The sequence below is a fragment of the Aotus nancymaae genome, unplaced genomic scaffold (assembly GCF_030222135.1).
Source record: "Aotus nancymaae isolate 86718 unplaced genomic scaffold, 86718_ANA_hifiasm-v0.15.2.pri h1tg000028l, whole genome shotgun sequence".
Classification (NCBI taxonomy): Eukaryota; Metazoa; Chordata; class Mammalia; order Primates; family Aotidae; genus Aotus; species Aotus nancymaae.
In genome coordinates, this window is record NW_026988441.1 from 21,111,412 (window position 1) to 21,134,611 (window position 23,200).

A 23,200-nucleotide genomic window follows, 5' to 3' on the forward strand; every position below is an offset into this window, starting at 1 on the left:
GGTGGGAAAGCAGAGCCTGCTTTATGTTCCATCTCTCTTTTCCCCTCACTGAAGTGGGAGCTTGAGCAATTTGGCGCCTGGATCTGGGAACCTGCCTGCCAAACTCCACCTGCTGAAGGGACTTGCTCCAGCTGCTTCCAAGAGCTCCTCTTCTGCAAAGGTTTATTGGAGAAAAGAGAGCTAATAAAAAAACATGATGAATCAGGAAGCAAAGGTGAGCCGAGGAGCTCACTGTAAGGAGCCTCCCGCCCTTCCTTCCCGAGTGTAGCCCACCCTGCCTCTGCTTAGGCACCCACCCTGTGTGAGCCTAAGGATGCTCCAGAAACAGCAGGCTGGGCTCAGAAGCCACACACGTGGGTCCTTAATGCTGACCTGAGCCTCTGTGGTTTCTCTGAGTGAGTGCTGGACAGTGGGAGGGAATTTACTGACAGCATAAGGGATCCTAGCTTTAGCAGTGCGGGGAATTTGGATTTTACATTCACCTCACCCAGGGTGAGGGTGACGGGCAATGTGAACTTGGAGATACAGCCTCAGTTGTTCTCAGTCCCGTGATGGAAGTGTCTCACTACATTGCATTAAATTTTACCAAATAAAAGACATATTTTTAAAAATACAATGTGGATCGTAAAGGCAAGCTAGCACTTCCAGTATTCCTCCCAAGAGTCAATGACGTACCCTGCATCAGAGGGAAAAATGGCTCACTCACCCAACTGAGAGGCCACTGTGGATCTCGAACAAAATACCATCCTAAGGGATTTCTGAGAATAACTTTGACATAAATGACTTTCACCTTCAGACATACAGGTATGCTTGCATGGGCACAGAGGCATCAGGAGTCAGACACTCTAAATCCTTGCATTGCTATAATGTAAGAAAGGGGCTTTGTGCTTTAGGCCCCAAGCCCGCCCACCCACTGATTCCCTGGCAAATATTTTCTGGGTATTTACTACAAGTCGGGCTTGTCCTGGATTTTAGAGGCAGGAAGAAAGTAAGATCGTCCCGCTCTCAAGATGCTTATGTTTAGCAATAGGCTGATACAGCAGACATAAAGGAAGGTAGAGGTAATACATAATTTTCCATCACATTATCCACCAAATCTGGACCTTGCTGTGGGTTTCACTTCAGTAGTTTCATCTTGAGCTGGATTAATATCTACATATCTTACTGATACACACTCCACACCCTCTGCAAACCTGCTAATACCTGGAACCAGAGGAGACAGAGGCCCATTCCTGAGTCATGACATTTTATGGCTGGAAGGAAAGGACCTGTGTCTGCACAGCACATTGCAAAATGAGGGACTGGGTGCTGAGGCACATTCATTCAACAAGTGTGTATTGAGCACCTATTTTTTCCCAGCACTGAGCTTGATCTGGGGATGAGAAGGTGAAGATATATTGTCCTATTCTTTCTTTTTTTTATTGCATTTTAGGTTTTGGGGTACATGTGAAGAACATGCAAGATTGTTGCATAGGTGCATACGTGGCAGCGTGATTTGCTGCCTTCCTCCCCTTCACCTATATCTGGCATTTCTCCCCATGCTATCTCTCCCCAACTCCCCACCCCCCGCTGTCCCTCCCCTATTTCCCCCCAACAGACCCCAGTGTGTGATGCTCCCCTCCCTGTGTCCATGTGGTCTCATTGTTCAACACCCGCCTATGAGTGAGAACATGCGGTGTTTGATTTTGTGTTCTTGTGTCAGTTTGCTGAGAATGATGGTTTCCAGGTTCATCCATGTCCCTACAAAGCATGTGAACTCATCATTTTTGATGGCTGCATAATATTCCATGGTGTATATGTGCCACATTTTCCCTGTCCAGTCTATCATCGATGGGCATTTGGGTTGGTTCCAGGTCTTTGCTATTGTAAACTGTGCTGCAATGAACATTCGTGTGCATGTGTTCTATTCTTAAGAAGCTCACCACTGGGTATAGTGGCTCATACCTGTAATCTCAGGTATGATATTACACTTTGGGAGGCTGAGGGGGGAGGATCACTTGAGCCTAGGTGTTCAAGACCAGCCTGGGCAACATAGTGACACCCTATCTCTACAAAAAATTTAAGCTATTGGCCAGGCATGGTGGTTCATGCCTGTAGTCCCAGCTACTCAGGAAGCTGCACTGGGAGGATCACTTGAGCCCAGGAGGATGAGGTTGCAGTTAGCCGTGATTGTGCCATGGCACTCCAGCCTGCCTGAGTGACAGAGAGAGATCTTGTCTCAAAAACAAAACAAAACAAAGCAAAACAATTTTTAAAGAGGCTCATACTCAGAAGGGAAGATAGAAACAGACGCCATCATTAGAAAATAGCAAGTCCCTTGCTAAGGGACACACAGGATAGAGGAACAGTAATGCAGACTGAGGAAATCAGGGGAGGCTTCCTGGAGGAGGTGATGCTGTCATCATGTAATCTGATTGTTATTACTTCCTTATGTGCCTAGAGTTCCTTCGCTCCATGTGAGCTCTGGGAGGACAGGGTCAATGTCTAAGGGTTACCACTTGGAATGCCTATCCCTCCATCCTTGATGCCTTGCCAAGATTTGGGGAAAGAAGAGGTCTGCAGGGGGTAGAGTGAGGGGCATTTCAGGCAGAAAATATATAGGACAATAGAAGCAGAGGCCCAGGGACCAGACCATGTGAATATACTTAAGTTAGAGGAGGGAAGAGCACCCAGGGATTCAGAGTGGATGCCTGTGGCCAGCCTCCTGCAAGCAGCCCCCCTGAGTTTGATCAGCATCAGCACATTGTTTAAAATCTACTTGGCTGTGCACACAGCAGGGAGCTCCTGAGGGCTCTAGTCCCTCCCAGGCCAACACGACTCTCTGGGGTGTTACCCCTGCTCCATTCCCACTTCTCCCAAAGACGAGCAGGTGCAACACCCTTAACATAAATGAAGTCTGAACAGGTGGCATCCTATCCGTTCCAAGGACCAGGAATTCTGCACATTTCCCAGAAAGGTGTGTGGCTTCTTACAGGATCACTCCGCTGCTCTGCAAATAACTTTGCTTGTTTGACTTGTACATTCCCTCTTCTGAAACATACAAGGTGCACTTTTGGAAAACAGGCAGGAGCTTCCTGATCTCTCCTGTCAATCCCAGGCTTCCTCGGTGAGGCCCTGGGTAGACTCCCTAAGCCGGGCCCCACACTGGCTCCTCCACCTCTCTCTGGCAAGTTTCAAGATTTTCAAACATGCGTAAAACAGGTATTTCCCAAGACAGCTTCTACATATGTGGCAGGGATCTCTTTTTAATAAGGGCTTTCAAAAGCAACCTTCTGCTTCTGAGCTTTGCAAAACGCGGCTCTATAAAAAGTTAGCTAGCCTCCTTGCAGCACGCCTTGTTAGCTTCCTTGCCATTCACTTCCTGTTAATTCTGTGATTAAACATTTTGCCCCCAACTATATGAGACATTAGATGAGAATGGAACAATCCTGCCATGAAACCGTGTCTATGGAGAAAGAGGATCTTTTTTTTCTTTCTCTCCTCTTTCTCCTCACAAATAGGAGATTTACGGTAATTAATGCCATTTAGTTTAATCTATAAATGTTTGAGGAAGTGATGCTATTTGTTTTAAGTACTACTCTCAGCGAGAAAATGCAGAGTCCCCTCCAGTTTCTGACTTTATGCTCAAGAGCTAATGAACTGAATTCTTAGTAAACATTGGCAAAAGATGCAAATGAACAGACAGAGGCTCGAAATGCAGAGGGACACACGAGAAGGAGCTAATTTTACACAATTGACTCGGTAACCTTTTTGGATCAGTGGAATTAGAGACTGATTAATCAGCCATGATTAGCACTTATTGAAGCTTTTGACACTGGCGCATTGTTTGTGGTTGTTTCTGTCCCTCTTTCTTTCCTTTTTTTCCTCTCTCCGTTTCTACTATTCTCCTCTCTCGTTACTCTCCTGGGGTTAACAGTTTCAAATACATTTCACCGCCCGTCTATCATCCTGGATGGGTCGGAGCTAGTCTTTACGGACTTTTAAAATTAATACTAGACAGTTCTCTCATGACATGCCCTTGCTTCTGCTGCTGCGCTTGGCTGTTTAATTGTAGAGGTGGCCTCTTGTGGCCGCATGCTCCCAATGTTTAGCAAGGGTTGGAAATATGGATGTTAGGAGAAAAACTGGCAGATGGCTGACAAGGCATTTTTACTCATAACACACCAGTAAAACTTTAACTCAGAAGATTTAGTGCGAGAGCGTTCCAGCCAGCAAGCTGCAGCCATATGCAGATTTTTTTTCAAACTTCTAAACTGATGGTTTTGCAAAGTGTGCATAAGCAGCCTTTATTGATTATGATGTTAAAAATTGAAAGCGTCAGTATCATTTAGCTCGAGACAGTTTTAAAGGAAAAATGAACATTCGTTTTCATTATGAACTACGAAAAGGCCAGGGGCTGGTGAGGTCCACATTCATTATTTCTTAAATTCCGGAGAGGAATTCTCTCAAGTAGGTGTCTCTTCAAAGGAAAAAAAAAATGTGTGCATTTGAAGGATGGGAGTCAAGTTGCAGTTCACTAATTCAAGGTGAGGTTCCGCGGGGCTCACCAGCGCGACTTGTGGGCTGGTGTGGAGGGCATACCCCGTGAACTGCTTCTTGGCACATTGGAGATGGTATTTATACTGCACTCTGTGTGCATTGATCTCACCCAAAACTATGCTAAATAATTCTGAGGACCTGACAGGAACCCACAAAACTAGGGCAGACCAGCCCAGGGCCTCTGGTGCCCACCCTAATTCATCCCGAGGACTACAAGGGCAGCTTACCTGGAGTGGTTGATTGGCCTTAACCTCCAAGGCAGTGTTAACTGCTTTGTTTGTGTCCTGCAAAGGAGGAAACCATGTCTGGGGCCGGGCATGCATTCCCTTTGAGAACAGTGCGGTATAGGACCATGTGACATTTCTTCCTCTGCTGAGTTAATGTTAAAAATGCCCAAAGGCGTTTGTTTCTCTTACAGCTTAGTGGCTTAATATTTTAAAATGGGAAATCATTGCTACACTGGAGAGAAAAACAGTGGCAACAACAAAAGACTGAGGCAGAAGGAAATCATTGCGTTTTGCCCAGGCAATCCAAGGAACGTCCACCCTGTAACGCTGCAGGGAGAGATGGCTTCCGTCCACCTCTCTGGATTCGGCATTGCTCCTTTCTAGCTACAGATGCTGGAGAATTACAGCCCGTGAGAATGACTCTGAAGCAAAAGAAACTCCACGTTGCAGAGACAATGAAAGAGGCCCAGCAAACCTGACTTACGGGGGCAGCCTGGAGCAGGAACATCTGTTTCCAGCTAAGATGCTAACGTGCTGCTTGATGCAGTAATCTTGAATTCTAGTGCAGTTTGAGCCTAGACTTTATGTTAGGAGCTGGGATGAGTGCTAGTTCCACGTTCCCAAAGTTCCTTAATCTTTGCAACCATCGTATTATCTTCATTTTATAGATGGAAAAGTTTATTTTGAGATGCACCGTGCCATTCCATTCATTTGATTGCCAGTGGGCAAGTAACTTGTCCAAAGACTCCCAGATAGTCAGGGGAGAAATCCTCCCGAGGATTCACTTCTTTTTGGGAGGACAGGAGGCCTCACCTCTTTGGATTGTGTACACGCTTGTTCTCCATACCAGCATCCCGTACAAAGGCACTAGAAGACCTGCTTCTCTGTCCTCTTACCCCAGGCCTGGGGTTAAAGAGTGTGTCTTGGGCCAGGCGTGGTGGCTCACACCTGTAATCCCAGCACTTTGGGAGGCCAAGGCGGGAGGATTGCCTGAGCTCAGGAGTTTAAGACCAACCTGGGCAACATGGTAAAACCTCATCTCTACTAAAATACAAAAAATTAGCTGGGTGTGGCGGTGTGGGTCTGTAGTCCCAGTGCTTCAGGTGGCTGAGGCAGAAGAATTGCTTGAATCTGGGAGATGGAGGTTGCAGTGAGCCGAGATCCCGCCACTGCACTCCAGCCTGGGTGACAGAGACACCATTTCCAAAAAAAAGAGAGAGAGAGTTTATCTTTGCAAAAGGCACTGAAGGTTTAAAAAGTGTGGATTTGCACATCATGGCTTTAGCCCAGAGGTCAGAATTCTCCAAGTACTAAGAAACTGATCAGACATTCTTTTCAAGATAATCGTGGGTAGCACCTGCTCTTAAAAAATGATGCTGGCTCACAAGTTTCCTGGAAGTACTGGTTGAGTATTATTAGGTTGGTGCAAAAGCAATTGTCATTTCTTTTAATAAATATTTGGGTAATTGAAACAAAAAGAGTGGTGGTTAGAGATGGAACCATCCCTCCCAGTGGCAAGGCAAGTCCCTCCTGGCCAGTGCACTCAGGTAAAACCATTACTAAGAAGTATCACAGGGACATTTTACAAGTTTAATTACCGGAGAGTTTAATAGAGAGCTCTCACCCAGTGCCCTGACAAGTGATGAAGTAACTGGGCCAGTATCAGTCAGATTTTATTTTCTCTGGGATTGGGCTATTTGTTTGCCAACGAGTCGGAGCTGCCGAGAACCTGGCTCCACTCCCTGGCTGAGGGATCTAAGGCAGGGTAAACATTTGTCCAAACACCAAAGCAGAGCCCTGAAATTTTTTTGTAGAAGGTTATTTTGGAGAGTGGACAGGAGTATAGACTCTGGCATGAGATGCATTTTGCTGGGAGCATTGTTTAACTGGGTCCCCATTGAGCCCCAGTGGGATCGGGAGAAAGGAGGGTAATTCTAAAGTCCTCATCTGTGAGGGTTGAACTGGTGGCATAAAGGGTGTAGCTCCAACTTCTCCTCTGGGTTCCAAAAACTAAATGGGGACCATTCTTGTTTATGTCCAGTTTGGGATTCAGAAAACTCTCTCCAGCTTGAGGCATGGCATGGGAACCGGGAGGAAGCAGAAGGATCATTCAATATCAAAATGCCCCTGAACTCTTAGACAGCTCCAGGCAACTCTCGGGTGGGATAGACCAACTTTATTGGTCCAAAGTCTGCATTAACTAATGCCTATTGGATGGTGAATTATAACAGAAACTCTGTTAATGTGTGGGAGAACCACATGAATATCAAACAAATTCATTATGATCGGTGCTATTACAGTGAATACCAAATGAGTTCATAATGATGGAACTATGAAAGTGTTACCGATAGATTTTATTTCTGTAACAAATCCTCCATGTAAAAGCCCCTCCTGTAGTGTTAATTCTAATATAAGTTTGCATTTGAATATTAGCCTCATCAAGTAAATTATGTTTTCCAATAGCCCACACAATAATGTTTAGGGTTGTGTTTTGGGTCTTGTGTTCTTTCTGCCACTAGGATAAGCCCCCACCGGACAATTTCCAATCTGCCTATAGAGTTTGATGACTACAGTGAAGGGGTCACATTTTCCTTCGAGTGTCCGATCATTAGAAATTCATTTAGTATTCAATGTAATAACACTAATGCAATAGGACAGGATGAGTATGAAATTCATCTTGCATTCATATAGATGTGATATGTACATCTATCTGAAAGGGTTCCGCTCTCATTCAGCATGAGTTTAGCCCTAGTTAATGGCCTCTTTAAAAATAAAGCATTACTAGAGATGAAGGCTCAATTCTCTTGATGGGCATTTGGAATTTTGTGGAGACACAGCCATCATGTCAAGAATTTTTCCAATCAGCCTAAAGCCGTTCAGAGTGTGGACACCAATGCTCCTCTGGGCCAAAGCTTGGGAGGTGCAGTTGGTCCGAAATGCACTGATAACGTGATAGAAGGCTGACGCCCATCCAGAGTTGTCTGTGCCACCGACTCCGTGCTAAATGCTGCAGTTAGATGATCACTTTAAGTCAGAGAGGTAGGTATCATTCATAGTTCAATTTACACTGAAGAAATGGAGGTTTGGAGAGGTTGGGTAACTTGTTCAAGTATCTTGCAGGGCAGCGCATGGCAGAGACAAGAGCCAAGCCTGTGGCCGCACACCCGCTTTCTAGAGCAGCCCGTTAAGAACTGTAGCATTCCTTCCACAGCCGAGCCAAGTTTAGGGTCTCAGTAATTACTTGAATGAGTGCATCGTTGAAAGACGCCCTTATGGCTAAAGCAATAGGAAAGCTCTGCAGAGTCGACAACTGATGTCTCCAACCCAGGCATGAATTTTTGTGCATATCTCTACTAGCTGTTTCCAGGGATGAAATTTTGGAGGCCAGAGACGAGCAAGGCACCCTCCCACAAACTGTTGCTCTTTGTCACACACTCACCCTTGTACAGAGGTCGTGGAGCATTGCCAATGTTCCCAAGCAGAGCCTTAAGAATCCTGCCCAACTCTTGGCATCAGGCTGCTTAGTACAGAAAGTGACCCCACTCATTTCCTGCCATTTCTGTTCAAGATAAGACACACCCAGATGCGTTATGCAGGACTGAGCAACTTCTCTGCAAAGTCCTCATTAAAATTCACTTTGATCCTCCTCCATAAAGGCCTGTGTGCATGTCCAGCCACACCCTCACAGCGTTCTGGATAGAGCACAATACACACATGTGGGTGCACGCACACGCACACACACCATCTTACACTGAAACTCAAACTGGCTTACAGTTAGTTCCCTATCAAGAATTAATGCAATATCATGCACACACCATTACTGAAAAATTCTACGCTGTTTTTTGCCAAGCGTTCCTATATAACAGTTTTATCACAAGTCTGACAGCCTCCATAAAAATTCCAGGCATTCTATATCAACAGCCCTCTTTGTACTAAGTTATTAAACATTAAATTTTTATTCGTCATTTGTATTCTGTTATGCAAAATAAGCTCCTTGATAAGATGTGTCTTCTTAATTGGGCCCTTGATGCTTCTTGGATCGGAGTTGTCAGATTAGCTGGAAGAAGAGGCACTGCGTCGAGCCAGCTAGCTACCAGGAGACCAATAGCTTTGTAACAACGATATTAAGTTAGAGAGGCCAAATGGAGGGCAGCGCCAGGCTCAGGTGAGGGTTTGCATCTGTGCATGTCTTCTGCTCAGGCACTTTTCTCCTGGCATCAGCAGGGCTGATGGAAATAGATTTGTTTGTTGTTTACAGCATGCAGCTGTGGGCAATGCTGCATGGGAGTTGTATAAGATTGAAGCAAATTTGTACTGAGACTAAAATACGGAGCTTTGCTCCCGTCAGCAGTCTCTGGAATCTTATTGTCGAAAACTTTATCTAGTTGTAACCTTCCCTAGGGTGATTTCCATTTGCAGCTGCCCTGTTCTGTCTCTCATCTCTTGTCCCCCACCGCCACGGCGGCGTTAGTACTTAGCGGGAGCCAGCCAGCCCTGGCCGGAGCTCCGGCTCCTTCCTGACAGGGCCACACACAGAAGGACCTGGCGACAGGGCGGCCATTTTCTCTCCCAGCCCTGCCCCGGCCACACAGCCCGTGCTGCCAGCCCCTGGCTACTGCCGCCTGCGCCTGGCCGGACAGGCTCCGGGGACCAGGGACGCTGCTTTCCAGTCTGGCATGGACTGCCGGAGAGCCACTCGATCTTCCAGCAGGGGAACTGCAGCTGACAATAAATTATTTGCTGTGTGTTGGAGCACATGCATGCACCTTTCCAGAGATCATTCTAATTTTACCCGGGAAGGCCTGTTCTGCTACTGCAAGTCTCTCTTTGTCCTCAGATGCTGTTGGGAGGAAAAGGGAAAAAAAAAACTTTCTGGGGATCCTGGGGTAACATCAGTTACTCAGTGGAGACACACGCCTCCATTGTCAGGGCCAGCTGGCCTGGCGGACCAGTCGTGTGCATTTTCCCTGATAAGAATTTTTTGCGTCTTTAGAAAGTAGTGTGTGTGTGTGTGTGTGTGTGTGTGAGAGAGAGAGATATTGGTGTTAGTGTGTATCTGTGTGTACATGTGTTTTATGTGCCTGTGTCTGTATTTCTGTGTGTGGCATATGTGTGTGTCTATGCGTTATGTGTGTCTGTGTCTGTGTGTGTCTCTGTGCCTTTGTGTATGCATGTATGTTTGTATGTGTGTGTATGTGTGTCTTTGTATTGTGTGTGTCTATGTGTGTATGTTTATAGATCTACGTGTATATAGTATCTATGTGTATATTTGTAGTGTCTGGTGTCTGTATGTGTCTATATGTGTATGTGTGTCTATGAATGTATGTGTGTCTATTTGTGTATGTGTGTGTATGTCTATGTATCTATGTGTGTATGTCTATGTGCATGTATATGTCTTTGTGTGTAGATGTGTCTATGTATATATGTGTGTGTGTCTAGGTGAGCATTGCGTATGTGTCTGCAGGTATGCATGTGTGTATGTGCATGTATGTGTGTGTCTATATGTGTCTGTTTGTATGTCTATGTTTGTGTCTATGTGTATGTGTGTCTGTATGTGCATGTGTGTATGTGTGTGTGCATGCCTATATGTGTGTTTGCATGTGTGCATGTGTATGCATATGTATGTGTCTATAGGTGTATGTCTGTATGTCTATGTTTCTGTGTATGTATGTATGTCTGCACACGTGTATGTGTGTGCATGTGTGGCAGGGGTTCTGAGGCTCTGGAATACGATTTTCCAGTCTTCTCTGGTTATTGACTCATGGTATTCAGGATGCCTTTTACGAATGTAGTTGGTCCTCCCTGATCAACTGCATCTCCTTGTCTTAACAGGAGAGAATCTTACTGGCTGAATTTGTCTTCGTGTGCTGAGAAAAGGCCTGCTGTTCAGGCCCCATTGGAGGAGGGCAGGCCTCAGCCATATCTGCTTCCCAGAGGAGTAGGAGGCCTGTTGTTCACTCCCCCGTGTAGCCAAAGCCTCCAAGAGGAAGGAGGAAGAGGCCCCACCCACCTTAGTTGGAGCTCCCCTGCAGGGCGTCACCTCTGGACTATTTGGTCTTCTACCCAGAGCACGTTCTCCTTCCTGAGTCTGCGCATGCTGACTTGGGCTAGGCTGGGTCTTCTGTGGGATTCTGAAATTTTCCATGGAGATCTCCAGAGTGATGTAGCTTCACTTGGAAGAGCTGGCCTGAGTTTTCTGCTTGGGTAGCTGTGAGTTTTGGGGTCCTAGTGGGCGTCTCTTGTGGAAGATCTGCACTGAGGGGATGGAGTGGATGTCTTTGCACCTGTCAGCAGAGCCTGAGGTCTTAGAGAGAGACCAAGTAAGCAGAAAAGTAGTGAAGTGTCTAGAAAAATGTGCAGGTGTAGCCTTCACCTGTTTGTGCAGTACCTCGTGTCAATATCCAATCAGATACCAATGGGTTACCCTCAAAGCCCTTATGGTGAGAACAGACTACTCACTATGCCAATGCATGCTGTTATACATATGATGATAATTGTGGTTTCAAAAGACAGAAGTTCAACTGAAACTTGTTTAAAGTAATAAATAAATAAAAATGTTTCATTTCCCAGTGTAAAATCCGGGGATGGGAGTTGGCTTCAGAGATGGCTGATGTCAGGTGCTGAATGACACCAGGAGAACTCCATCTTCCCCATCTCTGCTCTGTGTTCCTCCACACTGGCACAGCCACAGTTAATCTTTCTCCAGGCAGTGCATGATGACCACCAGCAGTACCAACTTTCTATTTTGCCTGCCTACAAATCTCCATGGAAATAGCAGACCTCGCTCATGAAGACACCAGCTAAATTCTCAGGACGGATTCTCAGTGGCCCAATTTGGGTCATAGCTCATCCTGAACCAGTCACCGTGATGGAAAGTTGAAAAGCTCTTGAAGGTGTCCGCATGTGGCTTCTGTGTGTGCCCTTAGGACCTAGCTGTAGGGTCAGCTCTGCCATGGATGGAGAATTGGGGAGAGGGAGGGAAGATTGGTTCATCAACAACATGGAAAGGAAGAAAGAGAGAATGGTTGTAAGAGTCATTTCTACAGGTTCCAAGTCTTCAGACTTTGGGGAAAAGGCCCATCCCTGCTGGCTGTCAGGCCCTTTCATAGGAAGCCCTAGTTGACCTCTCTAGCCAGGTGTCCCATTGTGTGTAGCCCCTCTGTGATACAGGCGCTTCAAACCTCTTGCTGCCCTCAAGATGGGCCATATACTTTTACACCTATAGGCCTTTGTTCATGCGCAGCCATCTGTATGTAAAACCTGTCTGTCCATGACCTTCACTCGCATCAGTTTATGCCCATAAGAAAAATGCACCCATCCCTTGTAGCCCAGCTCCGAGAGCAGGCTCTCCAAATACCTTTTCCTCCTGCCATCCCCCATCAGTCACCTGACCCTCTGCTTCTCCATGTTGAGTGTGACAACAAAATCCTTCGCCAAGTGCCACTCTCTGTTTGCAGCAAACTCTTAAAATATCTAATTCATATTGAGCACACAACATAGTGAATGGCACAGACCTGCTCAGTTGAGTAGACAGTGAGCTCCAAACCCCCTTGTGCTGAGGACTCTAAGCTTGTAGCCCAAGTGAAAGAGAGAGAAGAAAATAAACAAATGGAAGATTAAAATTCCAATTCCAACGGTAGGACCGAGTTTCCTCTGCCTTTATCCTCTTTGATAACATAACAAGATCTAGGTGGCTATAATGTTTGCAAAATTAAAGCCCCAGATTGCCACAGAGGATGAAGAGATTTGATGGCTTGAATTAGCCCCCAAAGAGTTGTAGACTCTCTGGGGAATGCCCAGGGCTTCATTTCTCAGGTGTCCCCACACATAGGCTATGAGAATGATAAAAGACAGACATTATCTACATTCTAAATACATATAGGTTAATGAAAAGATCACTATTTTCTGGTAATCCATAATTCTCCCAAGATAAAGGACTCCTTCCTGTATATTCAAGAGCCAATAGCCACTTGGACTGGAGTGGCCTTGGTTTCAGCTCCTGGCTGTGTTTTGACATTTCAAATTTGTAGAGGTCATGTGTACAGCGGGAATGGCTTGCTAGAACACTGATGATAATATTCCTGGCAGGCTCAGGCGCTGGAAATTCCGGTTTCAAGATATCTCATTATCTGCAGGTGCCATAATGGGAAGCTGAATGCAGAGCTGTCAATCATAGAGGAACATTTGGAAACGCAGCAGCCACATAAAAGCGTTCCCTGACTTACCCCCTCTGCTCGACGAAGGAGGGAAGGAAGCTCAAAGAAATCGTCTTGCAAGCAGTTCAGCGGCATCAAGAGGAACACAGTGGACTGAGTCATCTGATGTATAGGGTACCCACTCACAGGCCCCATAGAGTGCCTTCCTGTCTCCAAAACTGAGCCTCAGGAAGCCATCCTTGCCTGCAGAGGTGCTGCGGGTTCTCCTGCCTCTTGACCTTGGGGTTTCACCAGTAAGGCCATGCCATGAAGACATAGTCTATTCACTTCTAGATGCTATATGCAATTCTGGGCTCCTTGAAAACTAATCCACAGAGCCTGACAGGTGAGGCGGGGGCTGGGGATGTGTAGGATGGACATTTGAGAATACGAGATAGTTTTGTCACATGCAAGTGGTACAGGGCTTTGGGGGGACTGGGAGATGGTGGAACCCTGATGGTTTTTCTGTCCTTGCTGTTTAGCCCCACGTTAGGGGGCCAGTCTTGAGACAGTCTCACAAATTCTCAAAATAAGCTCAGTTTGATGGGCTACAATTTATTCGAAAATAAGACCTCTAGCCTAAAATACTAGCATTCAAAAATGGAGCTGGTAAGTGGAGGGCACAGCACTGCCATCGAGCAAGGTTGTAGGGACTGACTTCTGTGTGGCTGGCCGGTGCTGGTGGTTTCTGCCCCCACTAAGAACAAGACTTAGAATTAAGGGATTTCAGAGCTGGAGTTTGGCAAGAATCCATGGATGAGAATGAATGAACTTGTTTCACTTTCACTCAGTGTGAAAATAACACACACAGACTAAAGGCAGAGGCCACCAATGCAGACAGCTCCTGGGACAGACAGGAATTATACAAAGTGCAGGGGGCTGGGCAGGGCCCATTATGAACCCAAGGTCAGGAGCTCCTTCTATACCAGCATGTGCTACTTAACTCCAGTCAACTTTTGCCAGGAAGAAATGACTGGCCAAAACTGCCAACTGCTCAAAAGCAGTTGGAAATTCAAACTCTTATTTTCAGTTTTTTGAAAAATTTCTAGCTTATCTAATTTAGATTTTTTTTTTTTTTGAGAGGGAGTTTGGCTCTTGTTGCCCAGGCTGAAGTGCAGTGGCATGATCTCAGTTCATAGAAACCTCTCCCTCCTGGGTTCAAGCAATTCTGCCTCAGTCTCCTGAGTAGCTGGGATTACAGGTGCCCACCACCATGCCTGGCTAATCCTTTGCATTTTTAGTAGAGATGGAGTTTCATCATGTTGGCCAGGCTGGTCTCGAACTTCTGACCTCAGGTGATTCACCCGAGGTCAAGCAGTCCTCCTGCCTCATCCTCCCAACGTGCTGGGATTACAGGCACGAGCCACCATGTCCCACCTTAATTTAGATTTTTAAGAACAAACGAATGACTGTGATTTGGATACTTCCAACTTACTACTTGTCCAGTAAGAACTAAAAGGTAGTTTTTCAAATGGTAGGATATCACTAGGTTATCTCTATAACCAGCCAATAATTATATCCTAAATCCTTTTGTATTTTTTCTATAAGAGGAAGTGACTTTATTTATATGAACGGCTTTCCTTTCATATACGTTAATTTTTATCCCTAACTGATTTCTTCTTTCCTTCCTTGCTTCCTCCCTCCCATTTCTTTCTTTCTCTCTCCTTCTTTCCTCAGTCTCCCTCTCTGTCTCTTCCCTTTCTCCCTCCCTCTCTTCCTTTCTCCTTTCATCTCTTCCTCCTGCAGAGTTGTTGAGCTCCAGTTGCATACCTGAGCTCTGCAAGTTGTTGCCAGAACAAAGGTGAATAAAGCTTTCCTTAAGGACCTCAGAGTCCAGTTGACAAAAGAGATCACCAAGGAAGTATTTGCTAGATGAAATGTATATCCCAGAGGCCATGCTCCTGGTCCAAAGAGAAGAGGCTGCAAGACGCTAAGGGGGCCGTGATTGTTTGAGGACTGCACCTCTGTCATTTGCTCCTGAGGACAGCACAGGCAGGAAGTGACCACCATGGAGAATATACAAATGGCATTTGTTTACTCCGCAGTGACATTCACAAAGGTCACTTAACATGCTTAGGACGATGTTGCTGGTTTTGGGAATGGGATATTTTCCCTGTGAAAGATGAGGTTCCAGAGAAGGGTAGGGGTGGAGGTGAGCAGAAAGAGAAGATGGGAGAGTTGTCTTACCCTCCTACTGGGCTTTCCATGGGAAGGGGAATTAGCCTTGCTGTATGAGGCAGAACAGTCGAGAGGATGGAAGCTTAAGCTCACTATTCAAGCCTGAGAATTTGGAAGTCAGCACACCTAGGACCAAATCCCAACCCAACCACTAACAATGAGATCTTCAGCAAGTCGACTCTTTGAGCCTCAGTTTCCTTCTCTGTAAAACCATCCCTGTCTCATAGGGCTGTTGATATAAGTGACAGAGATGAAATGTGTGGAAGGCTTAGCTCAGTGCCTGGAATGCCAAAAGTATTCAGTCAGTGGAGAAACAGAAAGTTCATCTTTATATTAAGTCAAAATCTAACAGTCAGCTGTCTAAACAGGAAGCATGGCTGCATGTGGAAGTAGTGAGTTCCCTATTATTAGAAGTGAGCAAGCGAAGAGTAAGTGACTAGTTGGCGGGGACCCTTTTCTTTATATAGGGCTTGAAGAATATTTATATAGCTTTAAGTTTCTTTTCAATTCAGAGCCTCCGGGATGCTTAGAAAAGAACTGGGTACCCTAAAATTGTAACCTGTGTGTGCGTGTGCGCCAGAACACGTGTGCATGCATGCACAAGACAGCCAATAGGATTACTAGCTATTATGGTAATTTTTTAAAGATATCGAATGAATGAATAAATAAAATAGCTTTAATTTTAAATTTAAATATCAGTCACAGATATCTGACTATCCCTTTTCTCCCCCGTTCACTTCCAAAAACAAGCAGACCCTACGACACAGCTGCATGAGATCAGCAGGGGCTACAGTAACCGCAGAAGCCTGGAGTTCCCTGGACTCACCAGCTGTGCCAAGGGAAGGGTGCAGTTCTTAAGGGCAGCAGCCTGCTGGAGAGGAGGGCATGTCCAGGCCGTCTCTATGTCTCTGTGGGCAATTTTATTTTCCTTCGCGTCTGTCCCTGACGATGACTTACCTGGGCGCCATATTAGATTGCTCTGTGTTGAGTCATGAAGAAAGTACTTTATTATATAAGAAGGAGAGAGGGGGGAATGTTAAGATGTGTTTTTGGCTCTTTCCACTGTCTTTGAGGCTTTGGTGCCATTGGCTTATGTTTCCCTTTCATTTTTATGTCTTATACTCTCCTGTGCAGGCTACTTTCCTGCACTGACAGACACGCCGGTGACCGACAACATGTAGGTTGTTTGTTACTGAGATGTTTACATGGGAACAAAAGTAAAAGTCCTAGGCCATCATCATATCCAGTGGTGGAATTGCTGGTTGGCAGGGGAGGTGTTTAAGGAAATTCACTGGCAGAGAGAAACCGGAACAGGGTATTTGCTAAAGCTTTTGAAAGTTTCCCATGCAGACAACTATTTGGTTTGCCAACGAGTGAAGATTTGAGTTCCTGAGAGACCAATAGAAGAAAGCACTTAAAGATTTTTTTTTTTAACTCTATTGGTTGGGTTTTACTCTGATGTTTCAAGAAATTGTCACTTTACTTAAAACTGTAGGCAATTGGATTTATTAACTAATTTTCACTCAAGAAGAGCCATCCCAGAGACTCTTTGGTTGTTGACCCACTGACAAGGATGTCAGGTAGAATCCTCAGCCCCGCTCCTGTCTCCAAACATCCCTCTCTCAGCCACTTCATCCCCACGCCCACCTCCGAACTCCATTCCAAAGGTGGTCTGTTGTGCCCCGTTATATCCGGGATGATACCTCGTGGTTGGCGAAAGTATTTTCACTTTTACTTGTCTTTATCTCTCCCTTTTTGCATTTAAAAAAATGTGTTAAAAGAGTGGATTCTGAGTATGCCTTCAGTCTACCGCATGTGCCTAAGCAAGTTATTTAACACCTCTGCACCACAAAAATGAAGCCAAAGGTAACCAGCTCGGAGAGCCGCTGTGAAGAGCAGGTGGCACAAAGTGGGGAGCCTGTAACGCCATCAAGTGCAAATGGATGAAGGTCGCTCCCCTCTCTCCTCCCTCCCTCCCTCCCTCCTCTCCTCCTCCCTTCCTCACTGCCTCCCTCCCTCTCTTCTATCTCCTTTCTTATTTGCATTGTTCCCTTCCTTCTTTCTTCCCTCCCTCCCTTCCTTTCTTCTTTCCTTCCTCCTTTCTCTCTTTCTTCCCTCTTTTCAAGAATTAGTAGAGACTGGACACGGTGACTCGCACCTTTAATCCCAGCACGTTGAGAGGCTGAGGCCGGAGGATCACTTGAGGCCAGGAGTTCGACACCAGCCTGGGCAACATAGTGAGACCCTCCTTTCTGTAAAAAATTAGATGGGCATGGTCTCACACATTTGTAGTCCCAGCTAATCGGGACGCTGAGGTGGAAGGATCCCTTGAGTAGGGGAGTTCGAGGCTGCAGTGAGCTATGATCTGATAGTGCCACTGTACTCCAGCCTGGGCAACAGAGGGAGACCTTGTCTCTAATAACGACACAAAAAGAGGAATGAATAGGATACTCCGATGCCAGCCAGAAAACAAGATCGGGTGGTCATTATGCTCTACCATGACTGATAAAGAACCTGAAAGCATGTCGTCTCTTTATATCAATGTGAGATGTGCAGTGCTAGAGAATGACCCTGCCGCTTCTCACTCAGCCTCAGCACCCCCAGCTCACAGGCTGCTGCTGCCTCCTCCCCTGCCTTCACCCCAAGAGCAGCCGAGCCTCAGAAGGAAACCTCAGAACGTGGGGCTCCAGGAGGAAACGCCCTGCGATATGAAAACCTTCCCACAGAGACTAACTGTCGCACATTTTACTTTTAAATGTTTAAACTGATTGATTCTTTCTGACAACATTTTCTTAAAGGCTTTTCTTCCCCCTTCTAATGAATTTGAATCTTTTCGAAAGGCCCGTGATTGACAGGACCAGACTGAAGCTTTAAGTTTCTCTGAAGACCGAGGGTTTGCAGCAGCCTGTCTGGGCCAGGTAAGCAGGGAAGAGAGGGGAGGAAAATACCCAGGTACTTTGTTTTGATTTTGGAAGATGGCCTCAGTTACTTGGTACTGCTCTCAGGAATTATAACTTTTTCCTGTCTGAGTTGCTGATGTCCTACATAGCAACGTTTCAGTCAATGCCGGACAGCGTGTACTACGTGTACTACAGTAGTCTCATAAGATGATAATGGGGCTGAAAAATTCCTATCTCCTGGTGATATCATAGCCATCCTAAGGTTGTAGCACAAGGCATCACTTGCACTTGTGGCCATGCTGGTGTGAACAAGCCTACTTCACTGCCATTTGTATTCAAGTCTAGCACATATAATTATGTTCTAGATTTATTAACGTTTTGCATAGCATAGCAACGTTTTGGTCAAAGGCAGACAGCATGTACCACGATGGTCTCATAAGATCGAACTGGGGAAGTAAATGTGTGCTACTTCCTGAGTTGGCTAACTGTGGATGTTAATCTCTAGAAAAAGATCACCTTTCTTATCATCTTAATCATCAGGAATGATTTATTAAGAATATATTAGTACCTGGCTGGGCACGGTGGCTCACGCCTGTAATCCCAGCACTTTGGGAGGCCCAGGAGAATGGCCCATTCAAAGGCAAGTTCTCTCTCCTGACTGGGGTCAGGTCTTTGGAGGGTGCTGTCGCATCCAGGCTTGACCATTACTAGGTCAAAGGATCGAGAAAGTCCTGAAGGGCACGTTGACATGTTTGGGATTTATCCTATAGCCAGGGGAGAGTTAGTAAGCATTTCCAAGGAAGAAGGTGGAATGTGCCAACCCACGTTTAGACAGCCATCTCTGGGGGTGTCATGGTGGAGGGCACACAGGAAAGGAGAAACACCAGAGGCAAGATGGCAAAAAGAGCAGACAATAGCAGGCCCATCGAGTGCCATGAATGGCGTGAGCTTGTAGTGTAGGGTGGGTAGATACCAGAGGGCTCAGGGAGACACCGTGGTTTCTTTCTTCCATCAACCAAGCCAGGAAGCAATGATATTTGTCATGACCACGTTGACTAAGGTGTTGCCTGAGCATGCAAAGAAAGGGATGCAACTGATGAAACTTTCAGTTTGGCATTTAAGAGAGAGATCAGGGCTGATCTTGCTTCAGCATCAATGTCCTTCATTCTATTTAACAATGAGATGAGTCTGGCCACTTTTGGCTTAGCCAATTATTCAAACTGGAACTGCACTAATCGGCATTAATCCCATGGATTCAGACTCGGGTGTCTGCCTAGACTTGAATTCACACCTTACTCCATGCCCACCTCTATCTTCCATTCTTCTGTCATTTCATTGTCTCATTGTTTGATCAAGTGGACTAGTCACTTTTGTCTGACCAGAGTGAATCTTTGCTTAAGAGGAGAATATCAGTAGCATGCAATTTTCCTACATGCACGCTGCCGGCCACAGAGCACTCGGGAGTTCAGTGTATCACTATTTTCAGGAGTGGGAGGACTGAGGACCTTTCCTGATCTATAGATTTGCAGGTGTGCGTGTCCTCAACAGAGGCTAGAATGCACACGGATGAAGGAAGGCTTCTGCTTTCTCCACATTTTGGGGTGGGTTGTTTTGTTGGATCAGACGTAGTGAGATCATCCAGTGTCAGTTTTTAATTTATGGCATTTAATTATGCATTTCATTTGCAGCAATTAAAAAAAAAGTGATCCACACACTGCCTAGCTTGTGTTGACTGAATTGGTATTAAAAAATAAAAAATAAAAACGGAACTGGCAGGCATCCTCTCTGTGAGGCCTCCAGCAAATACCAAAGCCGTTTTGGAGTCAGCTCTGCTCACTCCTGCCACTCCCCGGTTGTCTCTTCCTTCCTGATCGCTGAAGGCTCCTGCCACCTTATCATGGTTTAAAATAAGACGGGGCGAGCAGCATCCCCCGCTCCACACTTGGTGCCTCCATGGGACTTCACCCAGAAATACAGGCAGGAAAAAAAAAATAAGAAGTTGCCAGAGACCCCATTCACTTCCCCAGGATAAATTTGAACCAGAAGGAAAATGAGTGGGAAGGGCTCCCACCAAAGGACCCTCATGGGACAGTGGCCTTCAGAGAACCCTAAGGAAAGCTGGGCCAAGATCCAGGGTGGGTCATAGCCTGTCTCCCAGGCAATACTTCAGACAGTGACATGACGAAGCCAGTAAATTACAGATTCTTCCAGGAATGGTGCCAGAGAACTTGACATTTCACATTCACTCACACATTGGCAGCTGTCACCATGGGTAACAAAATGCAGGCACTACCTACGGCTCAATAGGTAGCCCGTCCCCCAGAATTTAGAGGCACCCATCTTAATCTCTGACAACCCACTGTCCAGGGATGTGATTCCAAATGCAATTTTGATGAAACATGACTGCATGCATGTAACAGGAATGGTGTTTTGAAGGTGCAAGTTGGGCTTAGCACAGAAAGTAGAAAGCAGACAGCTTTGGACTGCATAGGTTTGGTGTCAGATATTTCTGTGTTCTTCGGTGTGAGTTTTCTTATTACTGAAATTGGGCATTGTCATTGAGGATGAGGTAGAAAATTCAGCTGAAGGATACAAGGAAAAATTTGAAAACATCTATGACCTCACTGCCCAAATATAATTATCATTATTATTATGAATCTTTTGAGAGAGATACATAATGCATAGAATAATATATAATTAAGAAATATATAACACAACATAGTATTATATATAACACACACACACAGACACACACACACACACACACACACACACACACACACCCCTCCTTCTTTCCTTCTTTCCTAAACATTACAACACCATTAGTCATAAGAACATCATAGCTTCTTTATTTGGGAATGGGGTGACATTAATGAATTGAACAGAAAAATGTTTTCAGTCCGAAATAAGATGTTCATTTATCCATTCAATTTCATTCTGATTGGTTTTTCTAAATCACAATTAAAGTTATCAAAAGTTGAATCTATGCTTTCTTTATGTCCAATTACTCTTGGCCATAAGCAGTGATGCCCCACTTCCTGGAGCTCCTGTCTCTCCAAATCCCACATTTGTAATCTTGATTGCAATATCTTCAAACACTTTTATGATTGACAGCCTATCTTTGAAGCACATCAAAGACTATTAGGTATTGGTCTGCGTTTCCTATTTGATTAAACTTCTGAATAACCTTTTTTCCCCTTAATTCAGTCATGTCTTCTTTGAAGATAAGGGTCTTCTCTTGAAAGTCAGTTGGAGGCTTTAGGCAGATAGATGTTTAATACCTGAGAGAAAGTCCTTCATGAGTTTGACACCTGGAGCTCTCCTAACTGTGGAATTCCTTGGCCTATTACTGGGAGTCTGGCAGTTTCCACCACCTTTGTCCAGCATGTGACGTTCAGTCTTCTTTGTCCACAAGAACGTTTTGGGTCCATTGTGAATCATGGCATTGTAATTGACAACCACAGATCTGAGCGTAAGGCGGCTGTCTTCTGTGCTGCCTTAAAGTTAATGACTCTCAGCAGAGATGAGATTCTGACAAACAGTTATGCTCCTGTCCAGGGCTAAGTTAGCTTGTGCATGGATGATGACAACAGTGTCACATGTTACTCACCAATGCACAGCCAGGTGCGCTCAGTAATGACTTCAAGGGCCGGTGCTTGAATCATGGCTCACAATTTTCCAGTGCAGGAGCTTTGGCAACTCTTGAAACTGGATTATGGGGACTCCATGAGAATTAAATGAAGAAAGTCACAACAGGGGCTTAGCCTCAAGCCTGACACGTGACACAGGCTCAATACCCGTTTCCTCCTCCATTACCACCACTACCAGCAGCAGCAGCAACTGTTTGTTGAGTGCCTACTCTGTGCTGGTGTGTTAGGCTGTTCTTGCATTGCTCTAAATAAATACCTGCGTCTGGGTAATTTGTAAAGGAAAGAGGTTTAATTGGCTCATGGTTCTGTAGGCTATGCAAGCATGAAACCAGCATCTGCTCAGTTTTGGTTGAGGACCCAGGAAGCGCTTACTCATGGTGGAAGGTGAAGGGGGAGCAGGTGTCTCACATGCAAGAGCAGGAACGAGAGAAAGAGGGTGTGTGAGAGACGTGTCATACACTTTTAGACCACCAGTTCTTCTGTGAACTCAGAGCAAGAGCTCACTCACCATCAAGAGGATAGCTCAAGCCATTTATGAGAGATCCACCCCCATAATCCAAATACTTCCCACCAGACCCCACCTCCAGCACCGGGGTTATATTTCAACAGGAGATTTGGGCAGTGATATGGTTTGGATCTGTGTCGTCACCCAAATCTCATGTTTAATTGTAATCCTCAATGCTGCAATGCTGAAGGTGGGGCCTACTGGGAGGTGATTGGATCATGGCGGGGGTTTTTCCTTTTTTTTTTTTTTTTTCTTGAGATGTAGTCTCGCTCTTTTTGCCCAGGCTAGAGTGCAATGGCACAATTTTGGCTCACTGCAACCTCCACCTCCCGGGTTCAAGCTATTCTCCTGCCTCAGCCTCCTGAGTAGCTGAGATTACAGGCATGCGTCATCACACCCAGCTAATTTTGTATTTTTAGTAGAGATGGGGTTTCACCATGTTGGCCAAGATGGTCTCGAACTCTTGACCTCAGGTGGTCCACCACCTGCATGGCAGCGGTTTCTCTTGAATGGTGCAGCACCATCCCCCTTCGTGTTGTCATTGTGTCAGTGAGTTCTTGTGAGATCTGGTTGTCTAAAAGTGTGTGGCGCTTCCTCTTTTTCTCTCTTCCTCCTGCCCTGGTCATGTGAAGTGCTCACTCTCCTCTTGCCTTCCACCATAACTATACATTTCCTGAGGCCTCCCAAGAAGCTGAGTAGATGCCAGCATCATGCTTCCTGTACAGCCTGTGGGATCATGAGCCACATTAACCTCTTTTCCTTATAAATTACCCAGTCCCAGGTATTTCTTTATAGCAGTGTGAGAATAGACTAATACAGGCAGCAACAAATATCCGAACTCTATCAGCTGGTCTTTGTTCCCAGTGCTTTGTCTATAGGAACCTATGAAATCCTCACTATTGCCTGGTAAGGTAGGTGCTGTTTTTTTTTTCTTTTTTTGAAACGGAGTTTCACTTTGCTCTTGTTGCCTAGGCTGGAGTGAAATAGTGTGATCTCTGCTCACCAC

The 23,200-nt window shown here is 45.6% G+C and overlaps 1 long non-coding RNA gene across 1 annotated transcript in view; it reads left to right on the forward strand.

Moving 5' to 3' along the window:
* The window catches only part of LOC105714493 (uncharacterized), a 192,409-nt gene that overhangs the window by 123,441 nt on the left and 45,768 nt on the right, over nucleotides 1-23,200 (forward strand). The window contains exons 4-5 of the long non-coding RNA XR_010344303.1: nucleotides 12,902-13,307; nucleotides 17,980-18,057. This is a non-coding gene — a long non-coding RNA (uncharacterized LOC105714493). The remainder of the gene's footprint in view (nucleotides 1-12,901; nucleotides 13,308-17,979; nucleotides 18,058-23,200) is intronic.